The sequence below is a fragment of the Drosophila guanche genome, unplaced genomic scaffold (genome assembly GCF_900245975.1).
Source record: "Drosophila guanche unplaced genomic scaffold, DGUA_6, whole genome shotgun sequence".
Taxonomy (NCBI): domain Eukaryota; kingdom Metazoa; phylum Arthropoda; class Insecta; order Diptera; family Drosophilidae; genus Drosophila; species Drosophila guanche.
The window spans coordinates 1,364,927-1,371,164 of record NW_022995758.1 but is presented as its reverse complement, the minus strand read 5'-3'; positions in this window follow the sequence as shown (position 1 = coordinate 1,371,164).

The window sequence follows — 6,238 nt, the reverse complement described above, 5'->3', positions numbered from 1 at the left end:
ATTCTTAAAACGTATATATATTCATACTGCCACATTTTACCACAACTCTTACAATTTGCATTTATAGATCATAACCTCAATTGAGAAATTTCAATGTTTTTTTGCCGTTTGGAACACAATGAAAAAGAAAATTGTGAAGTAGGGTGCCATTTTGCATTGAATTTAAGCCACAGTATTAGTAACTAGTTATTTTGGAGGGCTAGAGTTTGATATCCAGTGTAACATTGTTTTATATTGGAAACTCCTATGGAGAATGCTTTGTGGGACAAAAAATTCGATTATCTTGGATTTTTAAGTTGTTTTAATTCGCACTACGACTTTTTTTATAGAATCTTGCACTGCTAAACATATTCCAATAGTTTTTTGCTTCTAACATTTTGGTAAAAAAAAAATAAAAACATTTTCTCAAAAAACATGCCCTTGCTATTCTTAACTAATATCAAAAAACTAAATCAAAATATCTTATTTCGTTCGCGAGTTATTAATTTAGGACAACAAAAGTGGGCATTGGGACCATAGTGCAATGATTTGATTCACACGGACACTGCAAGTAATGTATGTGTTGGTGCGTTGACTTTCTGAACTGCGATGGAACGAAAATTCGTTTTGATGTTATGATTTTGATCATTTTTTGTGATATATTATATGAATTCATATGCAATTATTTATTAGTTTAACTATTTTAATATATATATATTATTGATCTATTACTATTACTAAATGTAATGAATGTAAATATGTACATACATATTAGATATATATCTATATGTATGTATATGATAAATAATTGCATATGCATTCATTTAATATATCACAAAAAATTATATACATACATATGTACACATATAAAACAAAAAAATAGGTACGCGGTGGGTCTATGCAGATTTTAGTGCCATTCTTGGGCATCAAATTTGAAGTCAGTTGTCCAAATCTCGATTTGCCGATGGGAGTCGGAGAAAAATGAGCAAGTGTTAATGTGTGTGTACATGTGCAAGGCAGCCGCCTTGCCAGCAAACATGTCTCCATGTCCCGTTCCGTCACAACTCCATTTTTGTGACATACCGTGACTCTGAATACTCTAATGGAAAATATTTGCAACGCAAGGTCAATTGCCGTAATTCATTATTTGTATACATATTCAGATGTTTATATCCGTTACCCCTTTCATCCTAAATTATATAAAGCATATAAAGGTCAAACAAAATAAATTTATTTTGATATAGAAGGGCAAGCTTCTTCATAAAGTCTTGAGGGTTTTCATTTTGAAGGGTATGTGAGCTCAGAACAAAATATAAATGCAAAAGGTTTCAAGCGCTAACAATTAAAGCGCACATGAAGTCGAGAACATAACCGACGACTAGAACAGAAATTGGAAAGATGTATGTACATATATATACATATGTGTTTACATATATGCTTGTATACATATATATGTTTTTATATTTATCTGAAAAGATTTGTCTGTAAAAGATGGATTTGGTAACAATGTTGATAATACGGCAGCAACGAAGTCGAGAAGCGACGGCGTTTCCATAATATGCATACAATTTTGAATAAAGCAGTATAAAATCTGCATTCAAAACAATTACAGCATTCAAATACAATAACAACTTTTATTGGTATATTTATTTTTTCCAACCCTCAAAGGTCCGGCCACCAATCCCCCCCCCCCCCCCCCCCCCCCCCCCCCCCTCATTCTGCACATGTTGCGGTAGGTCAGTTTCATACGCCAAGCCCCGAAAACAAAATCAAATCATCAAAACGAATTTTCGTTCCATCGCACTTCAGAAAGTCAGCGCACCAACACATACATTACTTGCAGTGTCCGTGTGAATCAAGCCAGAACCGGTTTGGAGCGCTAAAAATTCATTGGCTACACGCACTTACACAGATGTAGCTGGGACTTCTGGCTGCGTGCTCTACACGCACTAATACAAATGTAGCTGGGACTGCTAGCTGCGTGTTCTACACGCACTAATACTTGTAGCTGCGACGCTGGCAGAGGCCTGGGACTTCCCGACGCATATTCTGCGGTGAAGTTTCGCTTATAGGCAGCTGATAGTCTACTATATTATTTGGTTAGTGCCCCAAGGGTCCGGCCACCAACCCCCACCCCCCATTCTGCACATGTTGCGGCAGGTCAGGTTCATACACCAAGCCCCGAAAACAAAATCAAAACATCAAAACGAATTTTCGTTCCATCGCAATTCAGAAAGTCAGCACACCAACACATACATTACTTGTAGTGTCCGTGTGAATCAAGACAAAATCGGTTTGGAGCGCTAAAAAATCATTGGCTTCACGCACTAATACACATGTAGCTGGGACATCTAGCTGCGTGTTCTACACGCACTAATACTTGTAGCTGCGACGTTGGCAGAGGCCTGGGACTTCGAGACGCACATTGAGCGGTGACGTTTCGCTTGGCTTAAATTGAGAGTCTACTATATACTGCTGTATATTTGGTTAGTGGTTCAGATAAAGGGCACTGCCAGGCTGTTAAATTTGAAAGTACAATATGGCTAGTCTCTGGCAATGAGAACATTAATTCAGGCCGCTGTGTCTTTTGCTAATTTTATAATCTAGATTCTAGATTGGAAATCTGTTGGAATACGAAAAATATATACATTTGACCATAGGCTTTGCCAACAGACTATTTAGATAAGGGCTCGGCACCCATACCCCCACAGTAAATAGGGTATATTGTATTTGTGGGGAATAACGGCTGTGTGTAACGCACAGAAGGAAACGTTTCCGACCCCATAAAGTATATATATTCTTGATCAGCATCAATAGCCGAGTCGATAGAGCCATATCTGTCTGTCTATCTGCCCGTCTGTCCGTCTGTCCGTCCGTCCGTCTGTCCGTCGCGTTTGTCGGCTAGTTCTCAGAGTCTATAAGAGCTAGAGCCACCAAATAAAAAAAAAAAAATTTAAAAGTTGACAAAACACCGCTAAGGTGCAGATGTAGTACTGAGTGCCGGGTATAAAAGTTGTGACGCGTAAGAAGCGTCTCACACGTCCCTTCTCGTTTGATATCTTGTGTGAGACGTTTTTGATATTTCTAGCGAGTCGTTCTTGACACAAAACAGCATCAAAAATCATTGTTTTCGAAAAAGTTCAGGGCCGTGCTGAGCTCTGATTTAGATTGTTCGATCGGACTGATGGCTGGAAGAATCTTAATCTTTCTCTGTCGTTGAAATTTGCAGCGGGCAGTGGGCAGGAGCCGAATGGAGGTGCAGGAGTGTCCCCTCACGCTGTTAGCTGATTTTACTAGTTGCTACTGGTTATCGTGAGGCGTGAGCACCTACCCTATGAGGAAGAAGAAATTTACTATTGAATTAAAAACATTTTTTTTTTTTAATTTGTTCTTCATTTTCGGTTTATATTTTTTTGCTCTCAATTTTTCTTTTTATACAGATGACAATTTATCAATTGTTTATTCTCGTGTTCTTTTTTATGTGATTTTTGTTTTTTTTTTAATTAAATGCTAAAATTAAGTATAGAAAAAAAATATTTCTCTTTTTGCATATGTATGGTTTATCCGAAGTCTCCATAATACATACTTATGTACATACATACTCGTACTTGTAGAAGATTTTTCAAAACGAATTTACATAATCAAATGACGTTGCGGAGTGGGGGTGGGGGGAGGTTTAACAACATAAGGAAGGATGTGATGCCGGGGGGATACACATACCCATACGTAGATATTGGTATTAGTTACACACACAACTACTTAATACATATAAATATATATATATACATAGCAGAACATACACACGTACAGGAGGGACACACACAAACACACAAACTGCACACTGCACACGCACGCAGGAGAGAGCGAGAGAAGTCAACCCATTCTCAAGCACAGACCCCACCCACCCCACCCAGACACCCTTGGTAAACCCTAGTACTATTCACTAGGCACTATTACTAGGTTTACAATTTGAATTTTCGCTAAATATATGTATGTGTATGTAACGTACTCAAATATAAATATAAATACAATTACAATTACAATTAGAATTACAATTAGAATAAAGATAAGATATACTAGTATAAAGTCATCAGCTTAGTTGGTAATATTACTACATACATACATACGTACAGACAGATGTACTTATATACCATATATGGTCTGGCTCTCTCCTGCCTGGACACTCGCCACAAACCTGCTTCACAGGAGTGGGGGGAGAGCTCTGACTGGCATTGGGAGCCCAAGACATCCATTTCAGATCTACATGGTACACTATATATACATATACATACAGGTACAACACACATAGGACCACAAACGAGGGGGAGGGGTTGGCTACAAACATTTCTAGCTTATTGTTCTAGAGAGACAACGACGGAAACGGAGATGGAGACGGAGACAAAGGCAAAAACGGGAGACTGGATCTGAATCTGAATCTGTACTTGCCAGCGCTAGTTGAAGTGCTATGGAAGACAGCAGGGATTAAACCGAGTTATACATACATACATATATCGATATACATACATACATACATACATACATACATACATACATACATACATAAATACATACATACATACATACATAATTGTCACTGCAATTTCTTTTGAGGGATCATCCTGCTTTTGTATAAACTTCTTACATTATGAAATACCAAATCAAATATATATATAGTATCTGTAAATGTATATGTGCTTGTCAGTGTTTGTCTGTGTGTGTGAGTGTATTTCTGTATGTTTTATTTTGCAAAAAAGCATTGTTGTTGCTTTGTTGCTAGTTCTTTTTTCAGTTTCTGTTAATGGTTTTCACAATCGCGTCACAATAGAAAATCTTCGTTGTCTACTTAAGAGCTACATTTCTTACAATTTCATAATTTCTAGAAGGGGGGTTGCTTCTGGGTTGTGGGCATTTCTGCTTGAGGTGATTGCTGAGAGGGATTCATTCTCTTCTGACCTGTCCTATACATTAACGAAATGTAACTACTACAAAATAGAGCCACAGAGCATATGGGGTTATAGTGCACGTGTGTGAGAGTCGTGTTTTGTGTTTTCCAGTTTGTGTGTTAATTACAAGTGTAAGAATGGACCATCAAGACCAGATAAGTGAGTGCTGGGGTGGCGCTGTTGTTACTGTTAATTAAGGTATTCAAATTTAATCGGACTCTGTATTGCGATCCCCCAAACTCCCCCCCCACACACCCTTCCGACCGCTTGGATAAATATAGATACATGTGAATTGATTGATTTCGTTTCTTTTAAATTAGTTAACAACTCTAAGCATATGTTTTTTGTGTGTGTGTGTGGATACTTAAGACGAGTAAAAAAAAAAAAAGAAAAAGTGTAATGTATAAAGAACTACTGGCTAGACTTCCCTAAGAAATCAATACAATATTTAACATAATAATAAGATTTGAATCGTGTTCATTAAGGTAGTCGGATATCGATCATCATCATCATTGTCTCATCATCATCATCATCGCTTAAATTAGTTGTATCATTATATCATATAATCGTAATACCAAACCACAATCGCAAGTGAACATTTTACAAATAAATTTATATTTATTTATATATATATATAATCGCCGATTCAATTGAAGAATCCCATAAACAATTTTATGAACCAAAGGAAATTGTTGCCTTTTCGAATCTACTGCATGTTGCTGCAGCGTGTTGCTACTGCTGATGTTGCAGATGCTGCTTCCGCTTCAGATGTTGCGTGTTTTTTCTTGTTGTTGTTGTTGTTGTTTTTGTTTTTGCTGTTGTTCTTTTTGCTGCTGCTTGCTGTCGCTGTAGATGCAGGATCGGGCAGCGATCCTTTGTATATGTATATGCCCCTATAGAAGATACTTACTAAATGTACGTATGAAGAGTACGCCTTAAAACATTGCTTAATTGTTTTTATGTTGCTTTCTTGTTTTGCTGCTTCTTTAAATTGCCGTCGTCGGTCTTTCTGCTGCTGCTGCGCTGCTGCTTGTGGTGACTGTTGCCGCTGGTGCTGTTGCTGCTGCTGTTTCGCGGCTTGTTGTTATGGCGACTGCTGCTGCCGCTGCTGCTGTGCTTGTGATCGTGATGACTGCCGTCTTTGCTACTGCTGCTGCGCTGCTGCTTGTGGTGACTGCCGCCGCTGCGGCTGCGGCTGCTGCTGCTGGGTTTAGGCTCGGGCTGACTGCTGCTAACGCTGCTGCTGTGCTTACTTTGGTCGTGGCTGGAGCCGCTACTGCTGCGTTTATGGTCTGTGTTGTTGTTGTTGTTATTGT